We start from the raw sequence: 12,248 nt of genomic DNA, 5'->3' as shown, positions 1-12,248 counted from the left end.
TTTTTTTTATTAAGCACTAAGCAAAACCTGTGTTTCTCCAGAGCACTAAGGGGCCACCAGTGTGAATGTCATTAACATGCTAAAGAGTTCTGCTCCAAGAATAGTGTGACCTGTTCGTTTGTATGTTAATAGAGCTCGTGTCTAGAAAGAATAGAATCAGTCTTCTACCAGGCACAGGCTGCTCCTGAGAACAATGGACAGGGATCCTGTGAAATAACAACAATAATAACAATATAGTCAGTACCTTTCCCCTTCTATAGCATCTTTCATTCAAACAACTCCAAGCACCCTGAAAATTAATTAGGCCTGACAGCAATTCTGGTACATTGCATTCCCAAAAATCTGTTATGGGATCTGAGACAGCATAGGTGGAAAAAGTGTGAGATTTGCCCTAAACTTCAAGGGAAGTGAAGGGGAGAGCTGTGGATAGAAGCTGTAGTCTCAATTCATACTTCCTTGAAGTCAGACTATAAGGCAACTTTTTCTATACAGTGCAAAGATCACAGGGAGTTTAGAAGATGGGGGAAGAAATTTCTCAGAATAAAATATCTGTTATTAATTTTCAGTCTGGATTCCTGAAATCAGCTTCTGTATGAACACATAAATAAAAGTGCCCTGCTTTTTATTGGCATTGAGCATACACAGCTAGATCTCAGTTTAAGTCTAAGCATCTCAGTATGAATTTAAACTTGTTGAAAGCCTCTGGGATTCAAACTGGCAATGGAAAATGGTTATTTTCTTGATGTATAACTGATATGTCTGTTTGTGTTGTGGTTAAGGTGCAACATGTCTGTGTTGGAATAATAGAACCATCCCATAGGACCAGGTTATGCTGCAAAGACATTTGGCTGACAGAAGAACCACTGATGAGAGCTCCAAATCCTGTGCAGCTTCAGTGGCATCACCTGAGTGCAGGAGTGACAAAAGTCTGTGGGAGCATGGGAAAGCACAAATTCATCCCCAAATTCATCATTTTGTGTGGTTACATCTCTCTTGTATCTTCTCCCCTGTAGGATTTCAATGGGTATATATAAGAGCATTGATATCAGCAATATTAAATATTTTGAAACAAACTCAAAAGACTCGCTGCAGAGAATAGGAAAGGTTGTCTCTGTTTCTTACCCCAATTTCTTTGTCACATGGATAGAATTAAGGGGAAGGATCAAATAAATCGTTCTTCCTCACTGGGTCCAGATTTAAAAATACACCTCCTCAGGAAGGGTTTGAATTGTACATTCCCAGCTCAGTACTTGCTCTAGGCTGTTTTCTGTATCACACAAACAGTGCAAATGGACTGACTGAAATTTAGCAGGGCAGGGCAGCAAAGCTCAAGTTTTGCTCTATCCCCAGATTTGCATGTTTTGCAACTCAATACATCCTTAATTTTCCTTGTTGGTCATTCACAGGGACTGATGAACAGAACAGACCAGGTGCTTCTGTGTAGCAGCAGAAGTTACACCTTCAGTCAGAGGGAGGTTGTGTGGCTCAGCTCTGCACCTGTGCCCATTTGTGCACTTGTTGTTTGCTGACAGAAGATGCAGAGCAGACCATGAAACCAACAGCATCTTGGCCCTGAAAAGCATTTAATCTGAGGGACAAGGAGAAACAATAAGTCATACTTTTTTTTTTTCTTTTTTTTTTCTATCTGCCTGATTACAAAGACATGTATTTAAATGAAGAACTAAGGGGAAAAAATAATTGCTTTACTGAAATAATGGCAGGTACCTGGGAAGAGATGCATAAAAAAGACTAAAAATAATTCATTAGGCAGGAATCAGAAGAGACCTCAAACACACACCAAGGATTTTCTTGCTGCATTCAGATGAAACCAAAAGTTGGCACTGTATAATTACAAGATTTTAATTTTTTTTTAATTCAGGAGGAAAGTGTCTAAAACTGCTGCATAATCTGCACATCTATCTCTCATTCATGTTGTGATCTAACCACATTGTGTAGAAATTCTTCCTGTTTTTTTTCAAGGATTTCCAATTTTATGCTAAGGATTAGCATTGTCTGTCACTCAACAATATATCAAATTACCTAATTTACCCAGCAAGGTGTTAGACAATGACCAGAAATACCACTTGATAAAGTAACAGTAGAATCTAATAATAGGGGGTTTTATTTAAAAAACCAAACCAAAGCAAAACCAACCTAAAAAAGAAAAGAGGGAACAATGGGTAATTTCTATTTGATTCTCTTTAAGGTTGGAATGGGTTGAAGTTTTCTTGAATTCAAGGAGGCAAAATCAACAAAGTCTTATTCTGTCTGTGGGAATTGAAATCCATGATGTCTAACAATAAAGGGAAAGTTTTGAAAACCCAAGAGATGCGAAAGAAAAAAGGAGCATAATGATTAACAAAAGAAAAAAAAGTGAAAACAAGCAGAATAGAGGAGACTTGAAACAGGAAAATTATGACAGGACACAACATTTTGGAGAGGGCTTTCTGTAAATGAGTTTTTTGGATGCATCTTTACTTCCATACATATTCACGTCTTACAGAGTTCATTCAGGCTAATTGAACCTAGAACATTTTAAAAGGTTGTTTTGCTAATTACTATATTCAGAGCTTCCCATCAGCCATGCAAGGCTATGCTACTTTAGGCCATTTGATGTATCTTAGCCCAGTGGTAAAACTAGCAATAAAATTTACTTAACTGATAGAGTCATATCAAAACCAGCAATATACTGCTAATTGCAACAATCCAATTTAGAAGTGACAAATCAGCTAATGAAAAGTTAGCATCAGCACATGATAGCATTTATGACCTTCTTCCAAAGGGCAGTGACAGAGCATTTTGGTAAAAGAATTAATGTGAATTAGATTAGGGTTACAAGTTGCTCTGGGAATTACCTGTCAGCTAGAAGTAGAAAAAATGATGTCTATTTTACTAAAGTCCAGAGATGTAAATTTTGTTGCAGGTTATGTGAAACTGTCCCCCTAGGTATTTTTTAACTTGAAAAGCAAACATTTTTATATTTTTACATTATTTAAAAAGCATATCATTATGTAGCCAGGATCCCATCTTGTTTAGGAGGGCAAAATCCCTCCAAAAACTCCTGCATGAGCTCCAGTCTCAAAGGGTGACATAGGAGCACAGCATGTGGGGGTGGAAAAAAAAAAGGGAAAAACAGAGAATGTTTAACATTCAGAATTTGTCCACAGCTGATAATTTATTGGAACTCATCTGTAACAAGGTCTGGCACTGATTTATAAGTTGATTTGAAAAATAAATAAAAGTGATAGAAACCTGCGTTTGGTTTTAATGATGGACTGTTGCAGCATGAAAAGTAAGGATATGAAACATTGCAAGGAAATTAGATATTATGCCCTGAAGACAACTGCAGCTACCAGCCCATTAATTGTTAGATATTTATTATTAAAAATTTCTTTTCATGAGTGACTGCAGAATATTTGCACTCCTAAAGTTGTTGAGTTCTGACATGAATGAAGCATATGAAGCTCATTTTTCCTTCCCTCTCTGTGTGTCCGTGTGTGTGCTTGTGTTTGTGGAGCTGACAAGGTAGCTGACCCAAGAATGTGATGAATCTTTCCTGCACAAACCAAGCACACAAATGCTGCTTCTGAATTGAGACTAAAAAGAATAATGAATACTGGGAAGTTTGCTACTGTTCTGAATTTCAATAGCTTGGCAGTGCTTGGAAAAAAGTCTCTCTGAAAGTAGAGAGGGTCCAACTCTGTTTCCAGTGAGATGAACAGCATTCCCCAAAAGCTCTGACAATAAGCATGGAGAGTGTATCATCTCCTGTGCGTTCCCAGAGCCAAAGGAATTATAGCCCAGGTGCTGCAGAAATGGGGAGATAGGTAATGAGTCAAAATCAGCAGTGTGTATTTAAAAAGTAAAAAAGAAGGGAAGCAAAGTATCTTTTTAATAAGTCCTCTAAAGCCTTTGGAAAAGGGAGGCATTTTATCACACCTTAAAAATACAGAGGAAATCCAATGAAATTAATTCTGAAACAAAGCAAATTCAAGTAAAGGCACACATCCTTTCTAACACATCCCCCATGCTTCTCTACTCTTGCCTGAGAAAACAGCCAGCACTGATGGCCTTGTGACAAAGCAAAATGTAAAGAAAAGTGCATGCACAGGACTCTTGCCCACGAGGCACAGGGAGGTGTGTGAGTGTTGGCTGCACACTGACCTGCTGAGTGACTGTGGGTGCTGACCTGCCTGTAGGAATGCAAATATTAACATGGCCTTTCTTTTAAAAGCATTTTGAGGACAACTAAGGAAAATGGGAAAGGCACAGGGAGAGAAAAACACAATGTTTTATTATTATGTGGTTGCTAGATTGCATCTAGACTCACAAAACGTTGCCCAAATACACAAAGAGAAATGGTCCCCATTTCAATTTGCCAATGCTTTACCTCAGAATTTGCTATGAAGTATTAATAACAGTTATAATAATCAAGTATAATAATAATAATGTGACTACAGAGTCTTAATGGAGGGAGACAGGATTTAAAATTGTTGCTGCTTGAATTGTCTGAGCCAAACCATGATGAGTCTGTACAGTTTGGATCATAAGAGGCAACTAATGACTCTGTCACCAGGAAGCAAGACATGCCTCCCTGTTCCTCTTTCCCTTCAAGGTTTTATGAACAGTTTTCCCTCATTTCTCCATCCTATTTTCACTTGGAAAACTCTCTCTAACGTTTCATGCTTTACACAACAGGATTTCCCAAAGCAGGGATGTGTTCAGCTCACAGCAAAAGGTATCTGGTACTTTATCCTTGGGATGTGAGCATTTTTTTCTCCTTAATGAAATATAACTTACAGTCTACATTACTGTTCTTTCTTTGTTGATATTTCTGAGTTTTTTCCTAATGAAGATGAAGTCAGGGAGACCAACACTTCCTCTTCACAACATGGATTTAAAAACAGAGGAACATTTTATGCAGTGCAAAAAAAACGACAGGCAGCTATTAAAGAAGATTCACAGTTATAGGCAAATATATTAATAGTGGGGTTAGCTCTTGAAATGAGAATTTATAACATGCCTTAACCTAATCCCTCATTAAGATAATTTATTCCCACCCTCAAGGTCTCACATCACAGCTAGAACTAGGCAAATAATTAGTAACAAACAATTCATTTGATCAATTTCAACTCCTCTTTTAAAATGAATTGTCAGCCAGTGCAGTACAATTTTCTCAAATATATTTATAATTCAACATTATTTTCCATTTTTTGTGACGTATTTGTAGCCTGGTGTTTATCCAGGAAGAGCTGGGTGCTTGATGGTAGCTAGTCAAGGCATTTTGAATTTTACTTGCTGAACACTCATGCTTTTAAAATTCAAATATTATTTTCCCTAAATAAAGTTGAGTATATGAATCTTTTAATCTAAAATTCACAGATGACAATGGGAATTCTTTGCTCTGAGGTCACACTTTCCAAAAGACTCACAGCTCCCTTTGTAGTAAGGTGAGAGGGAAACCTATTTCTATCCTGCTGCTGAGAGAGCATCCTGGAATAGTGAAGGTTGCAAGCCTATGTGCTAATTAAGGGAGTTACTGCATCAAAAGCATTTCCTGATGAAACTCCATCAAGTATCCAAACACTTGCTGAAGTACTGACTCTGCTTCTTGCTCATCTGCCCTTCTGACTGCTGTGGAGAAACCTGTGGGAGTCTAGCTAGAGAATGTGGCATCCAGAGGCCTGAAAGGCTGTGAAATGAATTGGGGTCTCTGACACAGCCCTATCTGGGCCACCACAAGAGCCCTGGAAGGTATTTTCAAACTACATTTTTTCATGTTATATCAGTCAGAATGAGAGCAGTTATCAAGCTAATGAAATTCTCACATCTCTGTCAGCTGATGGGAATACAGCCAGGCTGTACAGTTTCCTTAAACAGCAGCATAAGGCCACTGACTCTAAGTGCAACCTATAAAACAAAGGAAGAGCAATACAGAGGTTATGGTACAAAGGCACTGGGCTGGGATCCAGCAGGTCCACAGTAGAGTCACTCTTTTCTTTTCCTCTGAAATGGGGAGAAATATGTTGTCATTTTTCACATGAGGCTGACTGCCTGTTGGTTTGGGTTGCTTCCCATGATTTTGTGGTGACTTGGGACCACAGGGCTGTTGGCAAGGCAGAGCTGGGTACGTGTTACCCCAAAACAAACAGCCAAAGCTACATGGTTCAAATAATTTTCCTAAGACAAGTACTGTAAATCCAGAAAATTCAATTAAAGTTACACTTATGAAACTATAGAGAACAAAGCAGAGAATGTAACTAAAGCCCTCAGCCTCACTTCAGCCTGCAGAGACGTGAAGCTGTAACTATTCAGTGCCAGACAGCCATTTTAGATCTCCAAATTAAGGATTTTTAAAACAACACTATACATTTTCCCTTCCATGTTTTATCCTTAGCATGTCTGGATGCAAAGCACGGAAAAGGTGTGGGGTGTTTAGGATAGGTGGGTATGTGGGTAAAGTGACAAACTGGGGTCTTCTGGTTGGGAATATTTATAACCTCCCCACAAAATTTATATTCTGTGCTTTTACATTACCAAAATGTGAAAAAAAGTCTAGAGCAAAATCAAAGAAAAACAAGCACTCATTTTCTTCTATTTACCTGATGCTTTAGAGGATTTTCAGAGGGACAAGATCTTGAAAGGACAAGTAAAACAAAACCCCAGTACTTCTTCACATTGAGAAAGCACTCTGGACTCCCTGCTAAACTGCGATCCCTGCCTTATTTTGGAGGAGTAATAGAAATGTGAAGATCAGATTCCCTGGTGTTGATGCTCCAACTACAATGCTAGTGAAATATAAAGAATAAAATTGGAAAGAATAATTTGTGCTGATTCTATTTTGTCCTGTAAAACTGGTAAGATACAATGCACCTTTAATATAAAACCTACACAGAAGACCTGATTATTTTATTTCAGTTCTCTCCTAGCTACAAAACTGCCCAAGTAAATTATGTTACACAAAGTGGTGGGAAAGTGCCCATCATTTCAACCTCTTACTTAAACCTCCTTTATGAACTTGTATCATTACAGCCTTCTCAAGGAAAAGGGGACTGAAAGAAACTCCAGGAGCCAAGATGACTGGTGGGGCAACTTGATCACTGGATAAAGATCTATTCCAGCCTTTAACTAAAAGTATAACACCTTGTCTTAGATCAAACATTATTTCCAGTAAGTCTGAATTGTTCTTTCTTGGCTTTTGTTTTTCCTACCTTTTCTACCACCAAAATATTCCCTACACTTTCCCTAAGGATGAAATTTGTCCTCAGTCCAAGCCAAAGAATACTCATGATTACTCCAGTTTGGCTGTTGAGTTTGAAGGAGTTTAAATTGCTGGAACTCAACCCCAGGGAGGATGTACTTGATCTCATTTTGTGGTAATCTCTATGTTTTTTGCTTTTCTTCAAGAACTTCTTCAAGTCTCAATTTGCATTCACAGTTTCTTTAAAAATCATTGATTGTTGTTCATTATTCTACAAAACCCCACTAATTTCTTGCATATTAAACATATGAGCTAATGCAAGTGTGCTGTCCTCCATTTAAAAGGCAAGATCTCAAATACTTTATTTTTCTTCAGGAAAGATGTTATTTTTTTGGCAGAACAGAAGAACTAACTCCTCTGTTTCAACAGAAGATCCCACAGATATGAGATTCTGTTCTGTGTAATTCTGAAATCTAAGTAGCAATTAAGTCTTCTTGCACTGAAATAACAGTAGATCTGAAGTCCATGCAACTCATACTTATCAACAGGCTTTATGGTACACTGTGCAATACACTACATTCAATAGAATTCGGACAAATTTGTAGTCAAGGTGCTTCTTGCAAACTACCAATAGAGATTTTCACAGATAGCCGTGGAGAAACAGGGATTTGTGTCTGAACAGAACTTTATTATTTACATTGTTTAAAAAATAATATGCAGTAGTGCCAGACACAGACTTTTGAGCAACAAATACAAATAAATCACTTGGTTTGCTTTTGGATAACAGAATTCCAGAGGCAAAGAGATGAAATTAAGTTAGACTCATAAGTGTCAGTCATTTCAATGTCAAAACAAATCTGCAATTGACTTTACAGTAGTAAAGAGAGTCAGGATGTAGCTCACATTTAAACAGAAATGAAATTACACCTGATAGAAAAATGTGTTGGTTTTATTTATCAGTAGGATAATATAACTGGTATAAACTCAGACTTTATATTAACTGGTTTAGCAGAGAGGGAAATTGTTCATCCCTACAGCAGTGGGCAACTCAGAAGCTACTGGTACTGCTGTTTTGATAGCTGGGCATTAATAGACCACAACCAGTGAGGCTTTGCTGTGATTTTTCACCATTTTTTCTGCTAAAGAGAATGCTGAGGTTATGAGGCTACACAGTATTCAAGGAAGTATTGGCTGCATCCCTCTGCTCACTCCCAGATTTTCTCCAGGTTTGTGCAAAATGTAACTGAGTACAGGTAACAGACACATGAAAGCTGCTGCAAGGTATGGAAGAATATGATCTTATGCAGCCAGCTGCTCCACAGTAACATCCTACGTGCTCAATACACATGGGATAAATTTATGGGTTTTTTCCAGTGAGAAGTGTGCACACATGGGCAGTTCCAACCGTGTGGAATTTTTCTGAGTCTCACTTCACAGGAATTTGTGGACACAAATGCTTTGCTGTCTATCATCCATTTAAAGGAGCAAAACATTTACATATTTTTGAGGATCTGGTCCTTATTTTTAATAACTCAAGAATTTATCTGCATAAAGAAATAGTCCATGCATCTTTTGCTTAAAAGGATAACAAAATAAACATTCAATAAGGTTGTCATGGTGAAAGGAATACAAAACAATAAAAAAAATTTGCACAGTACAAAATTAGTAACTAGGATGTTGTATTTTTAAATGTATTCTCCAGTTATGAGAACATGAAAAGGGTAAGGGCAGAGGAGCACATATGGAGATAAAGCCACAAGCAATCCAGTGTGGGTTGCACCTCTGACTAAAATAAAACATTCTCCCAAAGGCTTATATCCCCATGTACCTATCTCAGCTCTTTTTCTGTTGCTGCCTTAAAGCATCAAAGGGCAGAAAAACTAAGCTTTCTGTGAGAAATAACAGAGGTAATGGATGCACTGCCAGGCCTCCCTGCTGTGGCAGTTTGGAAAGGATGATGCACTATACACCATCTTATTTGCTGTTGTGATGAGTTTCAGACATGTACCATTATTTACTACATGATGCTGAGAAAATAATGTAGGTTACCAATTCTCTTGAAAAGAGATTGTAATAATAGAAATGAACATGGACAAGAAGGGATGCAGACAGTTTTTGCTGTGAGTCTCAATAAATAAACTAAACAGAGAATAAAAGCCTAATATTGAAAACTACTTATAGATAATCCCCTGCACCATAACATTCCAATTAGGAAAAATAAATTAAAAAGAATCAATCTGAAATCCTTAAAATATGCAAAACACAATTATCTGCATTTTCAAAAACCCCCACATTTTAACTATTAGCAGAAAGAGAACAGTTAATCTGATCAAACCACAGTTCCAGAAGAAGAAATCTAGCATTTGAAGAAATTGCACACTAAAGAAGAAATATTGAAGAAATTGCACACTAAATCATATACAGCTTCCTTCAGCCACCTGTGTACCTACCAAATATGGTTCAGTCATTTTCACATTTTGCACAGATATTCTCAGATTTGAAGGACCTGCAGTGAACATGACTGTCAGAATCAACCTTTTTTTCAGCCACAAAGTCTCAGCATACCTGCATCAAGCAAGACACACATTTAAGATTAATCTGTCTTCACAGTGGATCTCCACAGACAGGAAGAGAAGCTTTGCACAGAGGGGCAGTCTGATGCTCTTCTGTGGTAGTTGAATTTGGCATTTTCAGAACAGAAAGTAGTAAGGGCTCAACAGTATTTAAGTTGTCTTCAATTCCTTAAAAAAATCCCTGTCCTGAGCCTTAGTTTGAATATTGAAACCTGTTTTGTATCTGTTGCATCCAGTGTTATACAATGCAAAAGTAGGACAGCCAAAAATTAACACTATTGCTCTCCAATACATCTTGATTTTCACTCCTTTCCTTATCCTATCACAATGCAGAGTGCAGAAATATAATTTGGTAAAAAATATCACATTGCACCTTTCTGATACACAGCTACACCTGTTCTCCACGCAAATTTAGCTCTCAGTAGGAAGGAAGCTAGCCCTCTTCACTAGTGACATTTTTTCTGAGAAGTCAAACTATGTATCATTTCAACACAGCCTATGTTTTTCTTGGAAAAAACCCCCGAGCTCTTATCTATCAAAAATAGATTATATTGAACCTGTGTTTCAATGCAAAATTTACCAAGTCTAAGATGGTTGATTCAAGCAGCCTTTACATGTGTGCCTGGGGATCCAAAAGCTTCAGGGAATAAGTGGTCTCATACCTGGTAAACATGCAAGTATGATACCTTAATCTCAGGCTGCTTTAATCCCAGCAAAGATGAAGTCTGCAAGCCAAGCTTGTATAGCCAGGCATGAGTGATTTTTTTAAGGAGTCCAGGGAAATCAGGTGTGACTCACAGTAAGGATTACCTACCTTTAAACCAGTACTTATCTACAAAGTTACACAGAATTTTTCTTTCATATATTTCCTAACAGCAAGAATAGTCTTCACTTGAAGAGGCTAAGCACTCAGTTTTTGTCTATTAGCTGTACTGCACAGGATAGTGTAAACTAGGTATACAGCACTACCAGCTGTTAGCTTGAACTGCTTATTAAGGGTAATTTTTAGTGTATTTCTCACTAAAATGATTTTCCAGTACCAAAATTTGGATAGTACATAAAATAAATAATCCTAACTTTAGGCTACATCAACAAAAGATTAAAGGCATGTTAAAGCCTAAAGAGCTTAAATTCTGCTTGTTGCTGCCTGAAGCTTATGTGAACTCTTCTTTATGTATTAAAACCCTCCAGGGACCTCAAATCCTCTTTGAGAACATAGAATAGTTTGGTTTAGAAGAGACCTTTAAAGGTCACTTGGTCTAACCTTCAATTAGATCAGGTGGCTCAGAGTCCTGTCCAACCCTGAATGTTTCCAGGGATGGAGCATCTACCACCTCTTTGGGCAACTGTTCCACTGGTTTGTCACTCTCACTGTAAACAGTTTCTTCCTTCTACCCAACATAAATCACCCTCTTTTAGTTTGAAACCATTACCCCATCACAACAGCCCCTGATAGTTTGTCCACGTTTCTTGCACGCCCTGTTATGTACTGGATTTTTGCACTGCTCTGCTTGCATTAATGCCTGTCACTACAGAACTGTATTTAAGTGGAATTTATTCTCAGGTTCTGAAGGAGTGACAGGGCATCTACCACATGTTCACATTCATGCCAAATGCTGACAAGAAGGCATGAAGTGGTGTAGCAACACCTCCAGCCTATCTGAGGATCAGGCGCTGCACTAGAGCAGCAAACAGCTCTGCAAGATCTTAATGTAGAAAATAAAAAGCAACTTCGAACTCATTCTGTATTGATAGTATCAGTTTCATTCACAGTGTCATCCATTTGCTCTCAGTCACATACTCTTGTTTTGCACTGAGCAGCAGTTCCAAATGAAGGTATCTCTCCCCATTGGATTGTGCTCTGAAGGCACTACTGGTTCAGCCAGAACCACACTAGCAGGTGTTTCCAGCATGGCCTAGCCAGCTCCAGCAGTTACTGTAACCAACTCAGAGATTCTAGTTTCAAGCATATTTATTAACAATTTGTAAACAGGAGAGAAAAAGTGGAAGATAGACAGTAAGGTTAAAGATCACAGAACGACTGAGGTTGGAAGTGCCTTTGGAGGTCATATGGTCTAACCTCCCCTCTCAAAGCAAAGCCACCCACAGGCAGCTGCAGAGGACCACATCCAGTTTTTGAATATATCCAATGTGGACTTAACAACCTCTCTGAACAATCCATGCCAGTGCTCGATCACTATCACAGTTATAAAGTACTTTCTCTTCAGAGGGAACCTCCTGTGTTTCAGCGTGTGCTGTCGCTGGGCTTTGCTGAAAAAAGCCTGGCTCCCTTATCTTTGTGCCCTCCCTTCAGTGTTTGTACACGATGGGATTCCCTCCAGCCTTCTCTTCTCCTGGATGAAAAGTGCCAGCTCTCTCTGCTTTCCTCACAGGCGAGTTGGTCGAGTATCATCTTCGCATCACTTTGCTAGACTCTCTCCTCTAGTCTCATTTCCCTCTTGTGCTGGAGAGCT

This window comes from Erithacus rubecula (assembly GCF_903797595.1).
Source record: "Erithacus rubecula genome assembly, chromosome: 3".
Classification (NCBI taxonomy): Eukaryota; Metazoa; Chordata; class Aves; order Passeriformes; family Muscicapidae; genus Erithacus; species Erithacus rubecula.
The sequence above is the reverse complement of the archived record's forward strand: the minus strand, read 5'-3'. Positions refer to the sequence as shown.